At 42.3% G+C, this 23587-nt stretch overlaps 1 non-coding gene and 1 pseudogene across 1 annotated transcript; both read left to right on the top strand.

Annotated features, from left to right (window-relative positions):
- Positions 1 to 9898: 9898 nt before the first annotated feature.
- On the top strand, positions 9899 to 10016 carry LOC120617419 (uncharacterized; annotated as a pseudogene).
- Positions 10017 to 20790: 10774 nt separating this feature from the next.
- On the top strand, positions 20791 to 20909 carry LOC120617437 (5S ribosomal RNA). The gene has a single exon (XR_005656918.1). It is a non-coding gene; the product is annotated as a 5S ribosomal RNA (ribosomal RNA).
- The last annotated feature ends 2678 nt before the right edge of the window (positions 20910 to 23587 follow it).

The following is a 23587-nucleotide window of genomic DNA, read 5'->3' as shown; positions in this document are numbered from 1 at the left end:
TTCGTTCTCAGGAACCAGAGAGTCCTTTGCAGCTCTAGGCTTCTCTTTGGTGGTAGCAAAATGGCTGCGATAGCTCCAGACCTCACACCAAAGCCCTTGCTATCCAAAGGAAGAGAGAACCCCTTCGAGTTGGCCCGGTCCAAGTCCTGGGATTCACTCTCCTTGGCCCAAACTAGGCCACCTGCCTGCCTCTGAACAAATGAACGAGGAGATAACGTATGTTATTTAGATTGAACCAATTGGAACTGTCCTTTGGAGCAAAGGGTGGGGTCTATGCCTCCCACACCATATGACTGAAGATAGGAGAAAGAAGAATTTCCCCATGGGAAAACGCAGGCATTTTGGGGTGGAGATGAGGAAGCAAAGAATGGATGTTACAAAAGCGACCAATACATGCACCCTGCATCCTATAGCCTTGATAGGTGCTCCTTTCTGGTTCATCTTTCTGCAGTTAATTTTTCACTTTTAACCAAAGAGTTCTAGCTAAATAGATACATGTGATTTTCACCTTTTCCTTTCACCAACTTCTTCTAGTAATTTCTGGGGAGCCCCTGTGATATTCCTGTGCAGTTTGGGTAGACAAGAAGAGACAGAAGCCAAGTCTCACTCATCCCGATGAATCCCAACTCAGACTTGGTCAAGTTCCTCGTCCACAAAAATTTAACAAAAATATAGTTATTTTGACTAATAATGAGATATGAACAGGATCTTTAAAAAAATGATACTAAATAAAATTATAAGGATTAATAAAAAATATTTAAAGTGTAAATCCTACATGTTTCATAATGTTTCATTAACTCACAATAATCCATTTCAATCAAGATTTTGTTGCCTGACTCATACTGAAGGAATCTTAGCTTGAGTCATTGTCATTTCAAAAAAAAAAAAAAAAAAAAAAAGACTATTTGGTTTTATTTGACTCTTTATATTATTCGTATAATATTTCTACAAATATTTGCAGAGAGAAAGACTTTTGAAAGCTTACTCAATGATAATAGCAAATAAAATTTCAGAACTGTCACCAATGCCTAAGCCACAAATAATGCTGCATAATTTGCAGGATGGGTGTAATTGCCTGGGAAGAAAATGCCAGAGACAATAGCCAGTCACCCTTTCAGCAAAATGCTGAATCACCAGTGTGCACAAGGCAGAGGACGATGCCGTATGAACCCAGATGCTGAAATCTCAGAGGCCAAGAGCAAATGGAAAGCGTTGGGCTTTCCACGTGAAGACACTTTAGGAGCACCCCATCGATGTACTTCTTCTTTATGTTGTCCCAAGAGGAGTTGTAATTAAAATTACGTCTAAATACGTGTACCAAAGCTCTTTCAAATCATTTAATTTCAAAATTCTAATGATAAGAAAACATTGCATAAGATTGATTTGATGACATTTTTTCCCTCTTAGTGGTATGTGAACCCATCACTGTACCTGCTCAGCACCCTAGATTTGACAGAAATACAGTAGTTCAATCTCATGAAAGCTCACGTGATCCAACCCTACTGTATTATTCTTGCAATGACAGTTACTTTTTGCTGCCATCGGCCACTCTCCCCTACTTGGCCCACTATTTCCTTTTCTTCATATGTGTCATATCAGAGTATAATGTGACACATATCACAGTCAAAGTGGAGCGAGGCTTCATGTTTCGCACATTCACTGTTAAAAATACTATTCGTGGTGCTATCCAAAAGGGTAAGTGCATTTTGCAAACGATTTTAAAACAGTACGAATGCCACTCTGGGAAAGCATTTTCTGTGGTTGAACACCTGATTTCCTCCACGAATCTAAGATCTGTAAAATAAAACATAGCTACCATACTCAAACACATTTCCATTTACTGATTGGCACTGGTGAGTCCAATGCAAACAGTTCAAATAAAACGCTTAGCGTCGTCCAATGAGGTGTAAACAAGATCGGAATAAATGAGTGAGCACGTTTACTTCCTATCGGTGGGTGTGCATTCAATGCCTCCATCCTGATGGGACTCATCAGCCAATTTCCTTACGTCTCTGGCTGTTTCTAAAAAATCTGTGCCAGAATTAATGTTGAAAAAAGCGATGATCATGCTTCTCGCAAATCCTTCTTCTCGTTCACGGCTGATCATTCCGTTACGTCATAATTATCACACAGCTCTAGCGTAAATACACAGTTATCTCCATCTCTCCGTCCAGATGGTCGGTTACACGATAATTACAGTATGTTTGTACTTACTGGGTTTAATTACCAGATAATCAGAAAGAACATGCAAATTGCTAGGTTGTTGTGACACAGTACACTGACCCAAGGAAAACCTGTGCAGTGCATAGGAGTAAACAGGCTCTTAACACGGGGTGTGCACTGTAAGTCATGACGACAAGAAGACGCTCAGGTCTGTTACAGGTCTACCGTGTGGGTCAGCGTGACACTCGCTGAGCTTGGATCACGTCCAGATTATAAGGAAATGTAACGAGAGAGACATTCATGCTGCCTGCCTCACCCACCACGGGGACAAAGGGGAACTGGCCACGAAAGGGGCTGAATAAAGCACCAGCTCTTGGCTCTGGAGTCCTACCCTGTGCCACCTTCGTGCATTCATTCCGTGGTCATGTGTGAGTACCTGTTCTCAGCCCAAGCGTGTACCTGCCCCGGTGCTGGCAGAGAGAGACTGCAAAGCATCGACTAAGTAAACCTTGCACAGAAATACAACGTCACGGCGGACGGCAGCCGGCTTACAGCCCTGCATGCATTTTGCCACCAATGTTACCGCTAAGTATTTTCCTCCTTGAGTCGCACCAAAGTCGAGCTACCCACACCAACACCTTCTGATTTTTGTGATCAAATCACTGTTGTGATCACTTTTGTGATCATTTCACATCTTTTCCTACTTTCCCCTTCCTGACTTCCTCTTGGACCTTTTGCATCAGCAGAAGCTTCCCTCCACCTGCCCTAGCGACTGGCACAGGGTTGGACATACGCGTCACGCCACTTAAGCCAATCTTAGAACAGATTCTTTCCCAGAAGAAAAGCACTCTCTCGTCCCTCCCAATGTGAATGATCAAGCCCAAAGCCTTGAAAGCCACTGAAAGCCATCTTGGAACCATAAGGGAGAGACCGGACTTTAGTGACATCATTGAGCCACGAGGTCAAGCTCTACCTGAAACCTGTACTATTTTCTAAAATAGAAACCTCTATTTTCCAGTTATGTAAGTGAATAAACTCCATCTATTGCTTATGCTGCCTAGGGCTGGGGTTTCCAATTTTTACAACTAGAAGCGCACTAACTTACAAAGTTGCACAGTTTATCCCTCTGGCGTGAGCAGCTTGCATGTTCTAACACACCATTTTTTATCTTTGCCCAGTTTTATTAAGATACAATTGACATGTAACATTTTATTAGTTTTAGGTGTACCTGATGACTTGATATATGGATATATTGCAAAATAATTACACAATAGTTAACATCTGCCTCTTCACATGTTACAATTTTTTTCTTGTGATGAGAACTTTTAAGATCTATTCTCTTAGCAACTTATAAATATAAGATGCAGTATTATTAACTGTGGCCACCTCGCTGTATGTTACATCTCCAGGACTGACTTATCATATAACTTGGGAAGTTTATACCTTTTGACCATCTTCACCCATTTCATCCACCACCCCACCCCTGGCACCCACCAATCTGTTATCTGTATCTATGAATCTGGGGGTTTTCTTGTGTTTTGTTTTTGTTTTGGATGTGTTTATTTAGATTCTGCAAGTAAGTGAGAGTATATGGTATTTGTCTTTATCTGTCTGACTTATTTCACTCAGCATAATGCCCTCAAGTTTCATCTACGTTTGTGCAAATGACAGAATTTCCTTCTTTTTTATGACTAAATAATATTCCTCTGTGTGTGTGTGTGTGTGAAGATTTTCTGTCTGCCATTTAATGGGACACTTTGTAGGTCTTCTTCCACGTCTTGGTTATTATAAATCATGCTCATCAATCATGGGTGGCAGATAGCTCTTTGAACTGATTTCTTTTCTTTAGATAAATATATCCGAAGCAGAATTGTTGGTCTGTTAATTATTTTAATGAGACGCCTGTATTGCTGTCTATGGGTTGTTCTGCAGTTTGCATTCCAAGAATATTAGCGACGAGGGAATTCACGCCATGCCACACCGAATCAAGCCCGACCTAATTGATCTCCAGAAGCCGCTAAGAAAATAAAGGTACTTTTGGATGGAAGACCACGAAAGCAGTTAATTCAGTACTGGGGAAGGTAGTGTACTTAAAAATAAGAGACGGTAAGCTGACAAGGTCTCAGACCAGAGGTCAACCAAGGGTTGCCTCACTACCAAAAAAAAAAAAAAAAAATAGTGCACGAGGGCTCCCTTCGTGCCACATCCTTGCCAACACCTGTGATCACAGCCATTCTGACAGATGCGAGGTAATATCTTACTGTGGTTTTGACTTGCATTTCCCTGATAATTAGTAATGTTGAGCATCTTTTCATGTACCTGTTGGCCATTTGTATGTCTTCTTCAGAGAAATGTCTATTTAGTTCCTCTGCCCATTTTTTTAATTGGATTGTTTGGGGTTTTTTGTGATTGAGTTGTATGAGTATATCTATCTATCTATCTATCTATCATCTATCTATGATGTTAACCCCCATCAGATATATGATTTGCAAATACGTTGTCCCATTCCATAAGTATATCATTTTGAAAGGTTACACACTGATTGCTCGTCCTGCTGATATGAGATGACATCCCAGCATCTATCTATGGGAAAAACAGCCCCATCCTTGGGAAGGGAAAAGCAGAACAAGTTTCTTTCATCCATGGGCGGGGCTTGAGGAGGACATGCTCCCCAAGGTTCTGCCCTGCTCCCCATGGAGAAGCCTGGTAGGAAGACGAGGAGCAAGCCATGTGGAATGTTACTTAAAACCTTAAAACCTTGAGGAACACCCAAGAACACTGCTAGGAAGACACTGACTTGGAAAACCAAAGGGCAAAGGAAAGACACAATGGCAGAAGGAGTGGGAGGGGCCTTGGGACAGAGAGGCAGGGGGAGCTCTGAGGGGTGGTCCCACACTCCTAGGTGAAGAACATGCACTGGGTCGCCCCTGAACAAGGGCTGTGTAATTTGCCTCAGAGCCAAGGCCTGAAGCAGCCATATCAGGCTGGACAGTCATGCATCCCACAAATGCCCATTGAACATCAAGGTACAGAGGGCCAGCAACAGTCCTAGACATCAAGCTACAGATGCATATGGCCCTTGCCCTCACCCATCTTGGGTCTATCAAGGGAGGCAGACGATTAAACGAGCAGCTGCAATGAAACACGAAAGTTGCCAGCCTAGAAGAGGCATGAGGAGTCGTGGGAGGACACGAGTAAAGAAACCAACCGAGTTCAGGTTCAGGGGCAACTTCCTACAGGAAATGACGTTTACACTGAAGCCTGAGGGATGAGACGCCTTAGTCCAGGGATGAGCAGGAGGAAAAACGCTTCAAGCCGTGGCCAAGAGCCTTTGTCAGGAGACAGAAGGGGGTGTGTGGATTTCTAGGAACAGGAGGGAGCCTGATAGAGTTGGGGCGGGAGGGGCGAGAGGGCGAGCATGATGGGAACTGCAGCTGCGGTCCCCTGGGGGCCAGACTTTCCAGGGCCTTGTCAGCTGGGCAGAGAGTCGACGTTTTATGTCCAGGGCAGTTTTTAACAGGTGGAGTGCCACGATCAGGTTGGCTTTTGAGCGATCCACACTGCGTGCCGAACGCATTCCTACACTACTTTCCGAAGGTCTTTGGGGGCATAAAGGGAAAGGGCACAGTATCAACGAAACCCCGAACACGTGTTCCTGTAAAACTCACATGCAAAGGAAGGAAAGAACAATCCGTGGGGTTTGGGGTTCAGACGCACCTGCTCGTCAACCATCAGGCACCTTTCATGGCGGTTTGATGTGCGAGACGCCCTTGCAATACTTTCTATAAATCTTTTTAACTCTGTTTTTCCTCAAAGTTGGGGGCCTTGTCCTCAGCATGTGATCTGGTTTCAAAACTAGCATTTTCCAGACTCTACTCATAATGGAGTTCCGAAGCCCACCCAACGCCTTGCTCTATCTTGATCAGGGACGGCCATCGCTGATGCATCATAATCTCTGTTTCTGGTATTATAAAGCTTTAAAAGGTCATTAACCCAGGATGCTATTGGATTCAAAAAAAAGAAAGATGTACCTTGAATCTGATGACCAATAATTTGCACTCAGCTGGGGTCTTATGAACCAAGACATATGACGTAACAGATGAAAAATGGGTTTTTATTTCCATGTATTTGGCCACCTGGACATTTCCATTTTTTTTTTTTTTTTTTAGGTGACTAATCATCATCACCATCATCCTCAGAGGAAGAGATTACTAATAAGAATATTGATCAGCAGCAGCGTTGACCATAACAGCTCCCACTCATTTTCACAAATGTGCCAGCTCCAGAGTTAAGCACTATAAATAAATTTTCTCATTCAATCCTCACAATAACCTTGTGAGGCAGATAATATTATTATTCTTATTTATAGATGAGAAAACTGAGGCCCAGAGAGGTGAACAGAAGCTAGTAACATTAAGGGGGGTGGTTTGAACTCAGGCCCACTGACTCTCAGGCCCACGATGCACTTGACCCAAGGGAAGCCCATTCTTTATGAATTATCAGGAAGTCAGCCCAGGTCCCCCTGGCCTGTTAGGTTCTACTCTGCCTAGCAGAGGGTAGAGATCCATCTGCTTCCCCAAGCGTTTCTCGCTCCGAACCCCTCGGTCAGAGCCACAGTACTGAGCCAAGGGAGTCCCAATCACCTGGGCCAAGTTGTCGTTAAACTGTGTGCATGTTTGGGGGGCATAATGATTATTTTCAGTCCCAGTTCCTGCTTATTAGGTTTGGGTTTTGCACGATTAATTAGGAACCTAAATTAATGGGCAGGGAAAGACGTGTCCAGCTGGTCCTCCCAGATGTTCCTGGAAACAAACTCTCCAATTTGCACAGCGTGACAGTGTAAACACGACTTGGGGAAGTCGCGCTGAGCTGGTCCGGGACCCAGCACCCCTGGCTGTGAGAAACAGGTCTTTGCCTAGAGTCCATACTCTCCCAGGCCTGAGATAACGTCTCCGATGGGTGTGCTGATCTAGTTCTCTCTGATTCTAGAAGGGGGCGGCCACAGTTATACCTCCTCACCTGAATCCCTGGGAAGAAGCCAGTATAAAGGCAGAGCAAGAGCTGGAAACGGAAGGAGGTAAGGAAAGAAAACCATTCCCAACAAAGCGGATGAGGGAAAAGAATTCTTCGAAAGGGATGCACACTCGTAGGCACCCATCAGTAGTCCAGTGGTCCAGGTTCCCTTCTTATCCTGCTCCTGTGCGTTTCTTTGTCTTTATGATGAAAACAGAGTGATCCGTCTGTTTCGGTTCCATCTTGCTTAGCGACATCTTGGTGACTGAATGAAAAGAAGTCAGGATCCATCCGAATCATTCGGTATGTCTCTCTGTGAGGGCCGCAAAGGCCATGGGGGACCCTCCCTCCTGTGACCTTCACGTGCAGGAAACACAGGAAAATATACCAATAATAAAGTGGACAATTTCTAGAAATTCTGGAAAAGGCCCTGAATCTTCATTTCGCATCATCTCTCTCTCAGTGTGCTGGCGTGCTCGGCGCCGGTACTGCGCCCTGGGGTCCTGCAGTGAACGAGGTAGCCACGATTTTCCACCCTTGAGGAATTTATGAAGCAGTTCTTGCTTTACCAGCTGCAAAGCGGACCGAGGATTCTGACACAGCCAAGAAGCTCCCTTGGGTCTGCACATACAATGAGTATCACGCGGCCTCAAAAGTCTTTTGGAAATGCAAATTAAAATCACAGTAGGATGCCACTACATACCCATTAGAACAATCTGCCTAAAAGTAAATTCCTTTTACCTAAAAGCAATGAAATCGTGACACATGCCTGCAACACAGATGCAACTTGAGGACATTACACCAAGTGAAATAAGCCAGACACAAAAGGACAAGTATTAGATGACTCCACTTATATGTGGTACCTAGAGTGGTCAAATTCATAGAGACAGAGACTAGAATAGTGGTTACCAGGGGAACGGGGAATCAGCGTTTAATAGGTAGCTTCAGTATGGGATGATGAAAGGTTCTGAAGGTGAACAGAGGTGATAGGTGCTTAACGCTGAGCATGTACATCATGTCACCGAACTGTACACTTAAAAGGGACTAATTTTACGTGTATTTTACCCCAATTAAAAACAGGAAGATCTCTTGGGTCTCACTGGACACAAGTTTCCTAGATGAGCGGGCAAGTGGAGATCAGACTCTATAAACAATCTCTCCACCTGTGCCCCTACTGCAAGCCCCATGTTCAGACTGGACCATGATTGGTCTACGCAGCAGTCACTCATAACCTGTTCCCAGCATCGCTCTGGGCCTTGGGGATATGAAAGGAACCGAGACAGAGATGGTTCCTGGCCAGAGTCTCACCTTCTAGCAGAGGTCAGGCCATGAGCAAGCAAATTGCAAATCCCGCCCCCAGTAGGCTCTGTCCTGGCCCTGCTTTATTTTTGCCCTCAGCAATTATCACAGTCTAACATGCACGTGTTACTAGTTCCCCCGAATGCCTGTATCTCTCCACTAGCATGTAAGCTCTATTTTATTGATTTCACTGGTGTAACCCTGAATCGAGATAGAGTAATGTCTGGCACATAGTAATCACAAATATATGTGTAAAATGAATCATTTATGTCTTTCATTTCTTTCATCAATATTTTGTTTTCAGTGTACAAGTCTTTCATTTCCTTGGTTAATTTTATTTATTTTATTTTTTGGTGATATTGTAAAGGAAATCATTTTCTTAATTTCCTTTTCAGATTTTTCATTGTTAGTGTATAGAAATAAAACTGATATTTTGTGTGTGTGTTGATTTTGTGTCCTATGACTTTGTTGAATTTATTTATTAGTTCTAACAGGATTTTTGCTGTGTTCGTCAAGGTATCTATGAACAGAGATAATTTTACTTCTTCGCTTCCAATTTGGAAGGTTTTATTTCTTTTTCTTGCCTAACTACTCTGGCTAGAACTTCGGACCCTATGTTAAGTAGAAATGGCAAAAGGGGCCATCCCAATCTTGTCCCTAATTTAGCGAAAAAACAGTCTGTCAGCACCGAATACGATGCTCATTGTGGGTTTTTCATATGTGGCCTTTATGATGTTGAGATGGTTTCCTTCTATTCCTAGTTTGTTGAGTGTTTTTATCATGAAATGGTGTTGCGTTTTATTCCATGCTTTTTCTGCATTAATTAAGATGACCATGAGTTTTTTTCCCCCTTCATTCTGTTCATGGGGTGTATCACATTGATTAATATATCAGTGATGACCATATGCTGAACCATCCTTCCATTTCAGGAATCAATCCCACTTGGTTACAGTGTATAATACTTTTATTATCCTGCTGAATTCTGTTTGTTCGTATTTTTTTCGTTTTTGCATCAATATTCGTGAGAGATGTTAATCTGGAATTTTCTTTTCTTGTCGAGTCTTTACCTGGCTTTAGTGTCAGGCTGATGCTAGTCTCACGGAATGAATTAGGAAGTGGTCCCTCCTCCTGAAATTTTTGGAAGAGTTTGAGAATGATTGGCATTACTTCCTCTTTTAGTGTTTGATAGAATTCACCAGTGAAATCGTTTGGTCTAGGGCTTTCCTTTCTTGGGAGGCTTTTGATTACTGATTCAGTCTCCTCCTCTGTTATACTTCTATTCGGGTTTTCTGTGCCTTCATAATACAGTCTTGGTGGATTGTATGTTTCTAGAAATTCGTCCATTTAATCTAGGTTATCCAACTTGTTGGCATACAAATTATTTGTATGCTCTTATAATCCTTTTTATTTCTGTAAAATCAGTAGTAACGGCCATGCCACCCTGAACAAGCCCGATCCCGTCTGATCTCGGAAGCTAAGCAGAGTCAAGCCTGGTTAGTACTTGGATGGGAGACCACCTAGAAGACCAGGTGCTGTAGGCGTAAATAGTTAAAAAAAATAAGGGATTGTAAGCTGACAAGGTCCTTGTCTGTAGAGAACCAAAGGGTTGCCTCGCTAAAAAAAAAAAAAAAAAAAATCAGTAGTAATTTGTCTTTTTTATTTCTGATGCCAGTAATTTCAGTCTTCTCTCTTTTTATTTAGTCAACCTAGGAGAGAGTTTGTTGATTTTGTTGATTTTTTTCCAAAGAACCACATTTTGGTTTAATTGATTTTCTCTGTTTTCTCTTGTAGTAGTATAGCCACCTCGGCTCACATTTGTTACTATTTGCGTATTTTTTTCCACCTTTTCATGTTACCCTCTTTGATCTTTAGATCTAAAAGGAGTCTCTTGTAGATGGCACGTAGCTGGATCGTGTTTTTGTCTCCAGGAGACCGTGTAGAATGGCCGCCTGAGTTGATTTGTATTTGGTTCTCAACAAGCCATCTGTTAACGTGAATCATTAGCACCAACGAAAAAGAAAAGAAGAGGAACAGGCTAAGGCGCATGAAGAACTGGCTTGTCCCAGGGGACTGTTTGTTCCATGAACCACTGAAGCATTTTTTAGAACACTTTTATTGAGGTATAATTGACCTACTATAAACGGCACAAGTGTAGACTTTGATTCATCTCGACACATGTTTATGCTTTGAAACCATCACCACAATCAGGATAATGAATATATTCTTTACATCCAAAAGTTTCCTCCCGCTCCTTTGAAATCCCTGCTACCCTTTTTCTACCTCTCACCATCTCCAGATCTGCTTTTTCTCACAATAGATCCACTTGCATTTTCTAGACTGTCATATAAATGGAATCGTGCAGTATATATTTTGTCTTCTTTCACTCTGCATAATTATTTTGAGATTCATCTTTGTTATAGCGTATATCAATAATTATTCCTTTTTCTTGCCAAGTAGTATTCCATTGTATGAAGATGCTACAATTTTTTATCTATTTATCTGTTGATGGACATTTGGGTTGTATCTAGTTTGGGACTACAATAAAGCTGGAATGAACAAGTTTTTGTGTAGACATAAGCTTTCATTTCTCTTGGGTAAATAGGTAAGGGCAAACTGGCTAGGCCATGTAGTGGGTATATGTTTAACTCTTTAAGAGACTGCCAAATTGTTTTCCCAAGTACTAATATCATATTATATTCCCACCAACAGTGAGTGGGACTTTTAATTCCTCTACATTCATACGTTCAGTTTTTTTTCATGTTAACCATTCTAATAGGTGTGTAGTGGCACATCACTATGACTTTAATTTGCATTTCCTAAATGACTAATGATGTGGAGCATCTTTTTATGTGTTCATTTGACTTTCACATAATCTTCTTTGTTTAAGTGTCTGTTCAAATCTTTAGCCGATGTCTTTATTAAAGTTTTTGTTTTTGTTTTACTATTGAGTTTTAAGGGTGTGTGTGTGTGCGTATTCTGATACAAGTTCTTTATGAGCTATATAAATTCCAAATATTTTCTCCCACTGTGTGGCTTATCTTTTAATTTTTTTAACAAAGTCTTTTGAAGAACAGAAGTTTTAAATTTTGATGAAATCCAGTGCGTTATTTAATGGTTTGTGTTTTGGTAGTTATATTTAGGAGATCTTTGACTAAGCTAAGATCAAAGATTTTCTTTTTTTTTTTTTTTTGGATGTTTTATAGTTTTACACTTTACTTCTAGGCCTACAATTTGGGATAACATTTAATATGTTGTGTAATATGGATCTGATTTCATTTTTTCACATACGGCTGTTCGATCGTCGTATCGCCATTTGTTAAAAAGATTATTTTTTCCTCCACTGATTGTCTCTGCACCTTTGTCAAAACTCAGTTGTCTATGTAGGCGTGGGTCTACATCTGAGCTCTCTATTCTGTTCCATTCATCTACTTGTCTATATTTACACCAAAACCACACTCTCCTGACTACCGTACCTGTTTACGAAATCTTGACATCAAGTCCTATCGGCCCTCCATTTTGTTCTTTTGCAAAGTTGTTTTGGCTTTCCTAGGTCCTTTGCATTTGCACGTGAATTTGAAAATCAGCTCGTCAACTTCTACAAAACAAAAACCTTGTGAAGTTTTGATTAAGACTGCATTACATTTGTACCTACAGATCTATAGATCAACTTGAAAAGAATACAGAGACTTTGGACCCATGAACGTGGAATGTCTTTCTACTTATTTGAACACTTTTGAATTTCTTTCAGCCACGCTGTGTCATTTTCTGTACTCAGGTCTTTAGTCAGATTTAACCCTGAAGTATTGTAAATGTGGAATCGACTCGTTCTAATTTCTGACAGGAGTCGGGACATGGAGACCGATTGGTTACTGTAGTAACATAGTGATGATGGGACGTGAGCCAGGATGGCGATGACGGTGATGGAGAAAAGTTGCCGATCTGAAATTCAATTAGGTCGAACCACATGGAATGGCCATTTCTTGTGGGTCAGAGAAGCTATAATACTGGCAACTTCATAGGGTTCGACCTCATGTTTTGGAGCGTAGTCGGGACTCCTCAGGATTTGCCGGTGGATTAGATGCAGAGAAATAATGAAAGGAAAGAATCAAAGATGGCTTTTGGGTGCTGTGCTCAAGCAAGTGGCGATGCCATGTCTCTAAACCGCAAAACGGCGGGAGGCGGGAACCAGGCAGCCCCCTCCTCCCTGCCTTTCTCTTTATTTCCAATGCTTTCTCTTTCTCTCCATCATTCTTAGCTTTCCAGGGGACACAATTATCACAAGGCTACATGTTTACTTTTAAACGTGCATTTTTCCCACCCGGCTCCGGGGCTGACGTTTTAATGGCTTTTGCTGGCTTCGCTTTCCGTGGGCAGGGCTTCCAGGAAGAACGCGTGTTCTGTGCACAGTTTGAGGTTGGTGCATACCCCCTCGCCTGTAACGCCATAGCAACGTGCCCTTAACTTTTTTATTTCTCTGAGCCCAATCCTCATTCAGAAGGGTTCTGGGCCGCATTTTTGAGCAATTTGGTGCCGACCGTCGTGAGGCTCCTTGCGTTTATGGAGAGAAGGCTAGGAACGCATGCTCGAGTTTATACTCGAATTACCATCCTAAATGACTCCGTAGAGGGTTGCTTTTAGGGGTCACTGGGAGCCAGAGTGGAATGTTTTTCCTTCTTCACTTTATCCCAGGCCTTGGGGCACGAGGACCATAAATGCAGGTAATGTGTTTTATAGCCAGACTCTCTAGGTTCATTTTTCCACCTCGCTCCCTACCCCCAGTGATAACTGGGAAACTCTACAGAGTTTGTAGAAATGACCCTGTTTCTACAAAGGCAAAGGGATTTAGGTGGCTGAGCAACACGGCACGGTGCACTCGAGAAACGCAACACTTCCCAGCTTGGCTAGACATGTGCCACTGCCCTCACGTCCGATGGAGAGGTACAAACTGAAAAGAGCTGTTCGCGAGGTAGTGAGCTCCCCATCATTGGAGGTATTCAAGAAGTGTCCACGCAACTGATTAACAAAGGTGTTAAACCGGAGATTTGTGTGCCTGACAGGGAGGAGAACTATAAACACTTAAGTGTCCTTGTAACACAGACTTTTGGGGAAACTAAGATATCTTTTCATTGTTTCAACAGATGTTTATTGAACACTTACTATGGAGCTAGGAATTGCACCCTGGAGATACAGCAGAGAACGAGATGGACAAGGGCCCTGCCCTTATGGAGCCTGCAGTCTAGTGAGAGTGACCATGACAAATATTATACAATGAGGTGATGAAATCCCTGTGGCTCTCAGGTATGAGGCCAGGGTCCTAGGTGTCAGGCTTCAGGCATTACCTCAACGATGCTTCCTGTTTCTCGACCCCGGGAGGCCAAACTCCACTTTACAAATTATGAAACGCGGGTCCAGAAAGTTTGCATAAATTGTCCACATTTGCACAGCTGTTACCTGCTGAATCTCAAACAGCGGCCCAGACTCCTCAGTCCCCAGGGTCTACACACTTCACTAAACCTCTGGTTAGAATTCTTACAAGATCAAGTTAGTGCTGGGGTCCTGAAGGCCCAGGTCCCCACACCCCCACCCCCACCTCACCTCGAGAAAGGTAAACAGTACCGGTCCGCTCACTCCCTCTTCTCCCACTAAACATACAAGTCCTCAGAGGTTTGCAAAATAAAACCATCTCTCTGACTTACACCGAATTAAGTATACGGCTCAAAAAAAAAAAAAAAATTATAATAACACGTTTTACTTAAAACTTGAAGCTTGATACTTGCCAGAACCCCCACTGTCATTTGGAGAGTGAGAGGGCTTGTGAAAGCCCTACTACGTGCTCGGCCCTGGAAGGGGCTGAGGGTCAAGTGGCTAAAAGTGCACAAATACAAGATATGCTTCTTGCCCCTGATACACTTAAAATCTCATTGCAAAGACAAAAAGAGATTGGCCGGAGGTGAGGGGAAAGGCCGAGATGCCGGCATCGCGACGGCGTTTTCTAAATCCTGGGTCTCACTGTGCCTTTGGACAAGTCCCTTTGCCTCCCTGAGCCTCAAATTCTTCATCTGTAACAGTGCTGCCCCAAAAGAACTTTCCGTGACGAAGGAAATGTCTGTATCTGCGATGTTCAATACGGTGCATGTTAGCCACACGTGGCTTTTGAGCTTATGAAATGCTGTTAGCGTGACTGACGGCTGAATTTTTAATCGAATGTAATTTTTCATTATTTTAAATTTAAATAGCCACACGAGGCTAACGGTTGCCATACTGGGCAGCAGAGACCAAGAAAGCTGGGACTTAGAAGGCTTTGTCCATCACAAATAATATCTTGAGAGAGAACCCCAGGAATGTGTGTTTTGCTTCTGGAACTGTCTTAAAAGAAAAAATAAGGATGAAACCCTCGGAGTCTGGAGACAGGGGCCACATCCCAGCTTTACTGTAGCTCATTATAAAGCCCTGGACAGAACCCCTTAGGCTCCCAGTGCCTCCGTTCGCCCATCTGTAAAATGGGGATAACAATAAGCATAGTTCACAGGGCCTTCGTGATGGCTGAATAAGACACTAGAAGGAACTTTTTCAGAACGGTGCCTGACTCTTCGTAAATGCTCAACCAATGTAGCTTTTAAAAAATATATTATTATTATTATTGTTATTATTATTATTATTAATGGGACTTAGCATTACTCAGCCTTCTAGAATCACGCCTTGCTGCCCTAGCAATTCATCATTATCAGGGAGACATCGGAAACCTCTAAAAGCCATCTTCCTTTATTCACTTAAAAGAATTTCGTTATGGAAAATTTCAGACACACACAAATTCAGTGAGTAGCGTGATAAGCCCACCCTGTCTACCATCGCTCATCATCAGTTACTAACAGCACACGGCCGATCCTTACACCTACAGACCTACCCATCTCCTCACCCACCTCAAATAACTACAAGATACATCATTTCAACTATAAAGATCTCAATATGCATTTTTTAATGTAACTTTTTTTAAAAGATCTCTTTAAAAAAACATAATCACAGTGCCGTGATCATACATCCGAAATTTTTAAATTCCTGTGTTCTTATTTGTCCAGTTTCATTGTGACGGATAGCACAGCTTACGTTTCAAGTTAACTAAACCGATTGTGTAATCATTTCACAATATATGTAAATCAAGTCATTACATAACCAAATGCCTTAAAATCCATCTTCTTGATCTCAGTTGCTGAAGGGAAAGGATAAAGAATAATGGTCCAAAGTGTAAGGACACTCTCTCTCTGCGAAGAATGTTTGACATTTTAACAAATATTGAGTCTCCTGCTTTCCAAACCCTGAGAAGACATGAAAAGAACTTAATATCTTTATGGCATCAGCACCCTGGAGAAGTTTACCAAAGGGATTAAGATTTTTGTTGAGTTTTTAGATTAAATGGTAAGTGCAATTCAACAAGATAATGATTAAGATATGACATTCAAATATTTTTATCTGGGAGGTTTTTTAAGGTTGTTAACAAAATTCAGATGGGCCTGACGACACAAAATTTCCTTCTTTTTCTTTCTTTACTTATTTCCAATACATTTAAGAAGAAGAAGAAAAAAAATCCTTCCAGTATGGAAATCTTTTCTTAAACTGCTTTGGACTTAATTTAATATAATGGCTAATATGGGACTTCTGCGTATAGGTAACTCGCTGTAGCATGTCACTGGCGTCACCAACTCAGTGTGTGACCATGGGTGAGTGTCCCTTTCTTTGGACTTCGATTTCTCCATAAATTCAACAGGGATTTGTATGGGGGGATATGGCGGGGTGGGGGGTGGTCTTCACAGGCCTTTTCAGCTCTGAGAGTCTAAAGTTCAATGATACCTTTTCTTTTCAAAGAGACAATATGACAGAGTCATAAAGGATTCATCATTAAACAGCATCTCCAGACTCCAGGCCCAGAAACGTATAGATCAGGAGTCAAACACTGAAACGCCTGCAGAAGCCCAGCAGGTCACAGGAAGGAGTGACCTGGCTGCACAGGGGCTGAGATGCACTGAGGAGCCCGCATTCCATACAGAGGAGTCTGCTGCTGCCTCTCCAGATGAGTAACCGCGTGGGAATGCGGGCATTTGTTGACAGGTCTCCAACGTTTCCATGAAGCTCCAGAAATTGTTAACACCAGAAATGTTAAGTAGACCATTCCAATTTTAAATGTTGGTTTAAGGAGGGAAAACACACACACACACACACACACCTCTAAGGGACAAACTAAGAATATGCATAGGATGAAGCTTTCCTATCGACACCCCTCCAACACCAGGTGTAGATGGTTGAACTAAAAGGTCCTGAGTCCAGAATTCTTTCCAGGACGAACCTCGGAATGTGATTTTTAAAAGATATCCAGATATCAGGCTAGTTCTTTTCATCTGACTCTTTCTGCTAAAAATCAACACACGACCTTTGGCCAAAAAACTATAAAGTCCAATCCAAACTAAAAACCAACAACAAATGAGATTTCTGTTGATTGCAGGGAGTTGGTTCTCCCGCGTCCAGACTTTCTGAGCCCTGGGTTGTACTTCAGCTACTTCCAGGTAACCAAACTCAAAATGTCCAGGACTATCTTGAATCTCCGGGCAGCAAAGCCATCAAGAAGTTTCCATTGCCGAGTCACAGAATCGCTTCCCTAAAATCGTAAGGCAGCGAACGTTCAAGGTGATGCTCGATTCCCATCAAAAGCAACCTGGCAAAGGTAGAGATCGTGCCCCGCTCCGCTCCCCACCACAGCAGCCTGTCCATGTCCTCCCCAGTGTGCATCACGACGGATGATTTTTAAAATATTTTCATTTTCTTGTTTACGGTCTGCACCCTCCACCTCACTAAGGTGGAAGCTCCAAGAGGACAGGCCCCGCTCATCTCGTTCACAGCCATTTCCCAGCTCCTATCACAGAGCCTGGAACAGCAGGGCAGGTAAATATTGCCAAATAATAAATTAAAGAACGATCGTCAAAGTTATATTTTTAAGGTTGCCAGGAACAGGTGGCTTGTCACTTGCCGAAGCAGACCATTCGGACACTTTTACCAGATACAAAGCTCTTCTAGAAAGATCTGAATCCACCTGACTTCCACGGACCCCAGTCTTACCTCTTGGGGTCCCACGAGCTAAGCCTACATTCTCTTCCGACTACAGGTTCCTAAATGTTGAAAGACAGGTAGCCATCTCTTTGAGTTGTATTTTTTCCCCTGGTGAAACATGTCTATCTCTTCATCTGACCGCGTAAAAGGGGAGGAGGAAAAGTGATAAAGGACAGGAGGGGTCAGTGAGCAGCAAGACCTGAGCACAGTGCGCAGCTGATGGTCTCGCCAGTGCTCTGACTTTCGAAAAGTATTTGAAAGCCAGATGATCTAGTTTTTCAAAATGTGCATTTCGCCGTAATGTTTGAATACACTCATTGAAAAATAAGCCTGTATCTTTGGACTAGGTCGTATCTCCGTGTGAATCTAATAGAAGGATCTTTTGGTTATGTTATGGGAGAATGTCTTGGGCTCTGCCAGCCTTGAGATTCTAGGATTCCATGAAGAACCCAAGCATGGGTGTGTGTGTGTGTGTGTGTGTGTGTGCGCGCGCGCGCACATGTGAGACAGAGACAGAGAGACAGAGAAGGAGAGAGAGACAGGGAGAGAGAGGGAAAGAGAAAGAGAGAGATGACCGTACGATGGGGCTTTTCTTCTAAATGCTTTGAGCATGCCTTTCAAAGGATCCAAGGCCAGTGGCTCAGAGCAAGGGAGTAACACGCCCAGGAACGGTGATGCTGGCCTTGAACGATGCACACCCCCTCAGTGCCCCGAAGAAAATTAATCTTTACGGACAATAGAGCCATGCTTCTCTTGCTTCCCAAGCTTCCTACTTAACCGAACAAGTCTGTTGGTTATCTGGCAGAGTCTGGATGGGAAGCACATCAGGAGGCCCAGTCAAGGCCTCCTGAGGCCAGGACACGAAGCCGCAGACCTGGCTGGAACCCACATGCTACTCACTGAGACTGTGCAGGAATAAGGTCCAGAGGTGACTTTCAAAGCACCAAAAAGCCAGAGAAGACGCGGGTAAGGCATGATGTGTGATTAGTTGAGTTTCTTTATGAAGGAGAATGAAAATAACAGTATAGACAGCTGGAGACTGTATGTGCCTGAATATTAGACAAGCTTATTTTTCTAAAATTATTTCTTGAATAAGAGGGAGTTGGATTATATTTAAATCTACTTGAAGTCTCTTATGTTGTAAAAAGGCTCTCAGATACTTTATTTTGAACAAACAGTACTATTTTAGGAAAACAAGTTAGCCTGAAATAACCTCAGCCAGCTGGTTTGGATACTAAGAGAGGTCACCTGACAGAATCAATAAAGAAAGAAGGCAAAGACATTTAAAATAGATTTAGTCATTCTTCCTGGGGGTATGGCTTTACAAGAGCAAGTTTTGAATGGTGTACACAAGCTTTTAAATGATTGGTTCGAAAAAGCAATATAATAAGTTATTAGTGCTGGAGGTCATGAGCATTACTTGAGCATTGGGGTAAAATTTCCAATGACAGCATCATTCAAAAATTCAAAAAGTGCTGTACCACGACACAAAGAAGAACACATTATAATGGTAAAAGTGTCAATCCAACAAGAAGACATAACAACTCTAAATTTATATGCACCTAACAACAGAGCCCCAAAATTTGTGAAACAAAAACTGACAGAATTTAAAGAAAAATGGACAATTCAATAATAACAGCTGAGGATTTCAATATTCCACTTTACATAGTGGATAGAACAATGAGACAGACCACGTGCAAGAAAATAGAAGGCTTGGACAGCACTGTAAACTACTAAACCTCACAGACATCTACAGAATACTCCTCCCAAAAACAACAGAATGCACATTTTTCTCAAATGCACACAGAGAAATTCTCCAGGATAAATCATGTGTTAGGCCATAAAACGAGGCTCAATAAATTTAAAAGTACTGAAACCATATAAAGTATTTTCCTTTACCACGACAAAATAAAATTAGAAATCGGTCATTAGAAATTTGAAAAATTTGTACATTAGTGGAAATTAATCAACACTCTCCTAATTAAACAATTGGGTCAACTAGAAAATCACAAGGGAAATTAGAAAATACTTTGAAGTGAATGAAAATAAAAACGTAATATACCAAAACTTACGGGATGCAGCTAAAGCGGCACTTAGAGGGAAATTTATAGATGTAAATGCTCATATTAAAAAAAAAAAAAAGAAGAAAGAAAGCTCTCAAATCAATAAACTTCCAGCTTGAGGAACTGGAAACAGATGAGTAAGCTAAGAGCACACCCAAAGCAAGTACAAGGAAGGAAATAATAAAGATTAGCGTGGGACTACAGAGAGAACCAAAAAACAACAGAGAAAAATCAATGAAACCCAAAATCGGTTTTTTAAAAAGATCAACAAAATTGACAAACCTTCAGCTAGAATGACCATGAGAAAAAGAGAAGACTTGCATTACTAAAACCAGGAATGAAATGGGGACGTCACTACTTACCTCACAGAAAAAGTGCAATTTCCATGTTTCTGAAGCTACTGACAAGCTGATTCTAAAATGTATATAAAAAGGCAAAGGAACTCAGCCAGCCAAAAAAAATTTTGAATAAGAAGAACAAAGTCGGGGACTCATACTTTCTGTCCTTCAAGAGTCAGCACAGGTGTCAGATCTCCTGTACAGCTATTGTTGATTTCCTCCAATCAGATATCAATATGTCCCCTCCATATTCCCATAGGGAGCTGTGCAGACCTTTAGCAGAGCACTCACTCCACTATATTATGTGACCTGCTTCTGGAGGACACACATGGCATCTTTCCTTCTGGTGTCCTCAGGACCCAGCAGAATGCCCCCGACAGAAAAGACTAATAAATGTTATTTTAAGTGGATGGATGATGGATGGATGATGATGGATGGATGGATGGATGGATGGATGGATGGATGGATGGACGGACGGATGAAAGGATGGATGAACGGACAGACAGATGATTTTAGAATGCTTTACCTGTGTACAAATGGATGAGGCAGTGTCATTTCTTAAATCACGTTAACAGAAGGAACATTACCCTGGAAAATCAGGAGACCTCCAATTCTGCCACAAATCCCCACATGAGTTTAGTCAAGACACTTCCTCCTTCTGATCCTCAGTCCCATTTGGAAAACCTGTGAGTTTTACTAGAGCGCTCTCAAATGTCCTCCAGATTGAGATTCTATTGTCCTCAGACTAAGCAGATTATTCTATCCATGTCTAGCACATTTAGCATTTGGTGGAAGTAGCCTTTTAAAACCTAAATTTAGTCTATGGCCATGCCACCCTGAATGAGCCCGATCCCATCTGATCTCGGAAGCTAAGCAGGGTTGGGTCTGGTTAGTACTTGGATGGGAGACCACCTAGGAAGACTAGGTGCTGTAGGGGTAAAAAATTTAAAAAATAAGGAATATAAGCTGACAAGGTCCTTGCAATCTGTGAGGTCAACCAAGGGTTGCCTCGCCTGAAAAAATAATAAATAAATAGATAGATAGATGATAGATAGATAGATAGATAGATAGATAGATAGATAGATAGATAGATAGATAGATAAAACAAACCTAAATTTAGTGGGTATATTCATTAAATATCTCAAAGTGGTCAAACCAGCTGACTACCTAAACACGACACTCTGCCCCTCTCACAGTCTTTCACACGACTTGAACCCAGTACTCGTCAAGCTACTTTTGCCAAAAACAAAAACAAAATGTATGTAGCATTCAGTCAGCATTCGCAACAGGTGCCTGACATGGGTCATTTGTCAGCCGCACCAATATCACCCTATAAACTGGCCCTAAATTCCATTTTCTGTTACTAATGGGAAAGGCCATGTGATGGGAATTTATGGGGTGCCTTGGGTTTGACAGGCAGACATGCGGGTAAAGGGAAAGGAGGTCTCCTCTGGTGTTTAAAATCTTAGGTTCCCCCCATGAAACCTGGGAGTTGTTCCTGAATGTGCCACAGCAAAGAGAACAACTGCTCGGTCCTTTTCTGGCCTCTCGGATTCAAAGACATTCTGATCCGAGCTGTATTATTTCTCAGAGATTTTTCTGAACACAGGGGAAAAAAAATGGCTTGATCTAATTTCAGAATTTTAGCTCTTTTTAAAATTTTGACCAAGACACCCACTCAATTTTTCATTCTGTCTCCAACCACAAGAGGTTTGACGAGGATTTAATTTTTAACATCCTTGCCTGGGCCAACATGGTGGTTTATGCCTAATATTTGGACACAGGCTCTTGAAATTACTTAATTATCCCATCATTGTAGCAACATTAGTCAATTTTACATTCGAATATTTTCCGGGAGTGCTGAGGACCACATAAGCTTCTCATTTTGCCATCCTAAAAAATGCTAAACCCTTGCTGGCCAAAGGAAAAAGTCATCATTTTGAGTAAGGGAGTTGGCCATTTTTCCACTGGTTTCCCAGAACTCATTGTTCTTATTCTAGAAATGTTATAGTTAAAATATCTATAGCTCGAATCTGCTTTTTAAAAAGCACCATTTTATAGCAATTACACAAAGTGGGGTTTTTTTTTTTTTCAGTCACTATCAGATATTCTTAAATATCACTAAAAAAAAACCTTAAAATGTTTATGCAAATATATGATCTGGGTTTACTATTTCCCTAAGCCGATTCCACACAGAGAAAGACAAAATCGGACATTAGGTTAAAATGGAAAAGAAAAGAAAAAAAAAAGAGGTTCCTTTCTCTGCCTTTCAAGAGAACTCAGCAAGAGAAACCAGTGGACGTGCAGTCGGTGAAAGATATAGACCGATTAAAGAATGCCAGCGCCTCCATATGCATCTGGTTGGTGACCTTGGGACACATTTTCAGAATTTTAACTACAGCATACAACCCGTGCCAGAGGCCTGAGAATTTAACTGGCGAGAATGAGGTGAGCTCCCCAGTGCATTCACACACCGGCGCTCTTGCTGACCAACTGCGTGCCTGTGTACGAATTAAACAAGGGGAATTTGGATGTCTGGCTTCCTGGGAAATAAAAGGTCAGAGGGTTTATTAGCACCATCAAGCCTTGATTGCCCAGATCCATGGAAAGGAGCAGTGGCCTGGAACTGCAGGCGGCCCTGTGCCTTCCCCACACTGTGGGGGGAACACTCGATCCCATTTTTTATTCCACTCCCCTCCTTCTGTGCCAGGCTCCTCCTCTGGGAGGAAGTAGTTTGTGGACTCTATGAACCGATCCAGGGAAGAATTGTATTTGTTTTGAGAAGTCATCTAGGAACAAACGCTGGATGCGTGTTCATGCGTCAAACAGTGAGATGAATTAAAAAATAAATAAATAAAAGAACAAGTCGGGTCTGTTCTTAGTGGAGACTGAGGGGTTGGGTGGAGGGTGGAAGGGGTGGGGCCTGGCTGTAGGTCTAACACGTCAACCCTCGGCTGCCATTTTCAGTTCCCACCGCAGGGCATCCTGCTACGCTTCCCAGGTCAGAAAGAGAACGCTGGTGACATCCTCACGATCATGTCTCTGCTTCCCGTTGGAGGTTAAGTCATCCCCCAACATCAGGAGCCAAACATCGAGGCCACCTGGCACTGGATAGTAAACGTAATCCCAGCAGGAGAGAAGGTTTTGTACAAAGTAGACTTAGTAATATAGATAGATGATAAGAAGGGAGGAAGGGAAGGAAGGGAAGGAAGGAAGGAAAAGGAAGGAAGGAGGAGGGAGGAGGAGGGAGGAGGAGGGAGGGAGGGAGGAGGGGAGGGAGGAGACAGGAATAAAAGGAGTTGAAGGTTATGGTTTCCTGACACTGCCCATTGAGATGACAGCATAAACCTTCTCCTGTCCTGAAACTCTGTACCCCATCCTTGGCAAATTGTGGAAGAACACAGTCCTTCAACAAGCACTTAGTAGACCCTGCTATTCGTAGACTGAAATACCCTGCACGCTGTGCCCCGTACAGCTTCTCACATTCAGCTTAACCACCAGGAGAGCTCTTCAAAAATACTCCTTCCCGGAACTCGTCCTAAAGATCCTGACTTTATGGATCGAGGACGACACTGAAGGATCTGCTTGCTCTCTACTCTTTCTCTCTCAATTTCT

The sequence above is a fragment of the Pteropus medius genome, unplaced genomic scaffold (assembly GCF_902729225.1).
Source record: "Pteropus medius unplaced genomic scaffold, Ma_sr-lr_union100, whole genome shotgun sequence".
Taxonomy (NCBI): Eukaryota; Metazoa; Chordata; class Mammalia; order Chiroptera; family Pteropodidae; genus Pteropus; species Pteropus medius.
The sequence above is the reverse complement of the archived record's forward strand: the minus strand, read 5'-3'. Positions and strand labels throughout refer to the sequence as shown.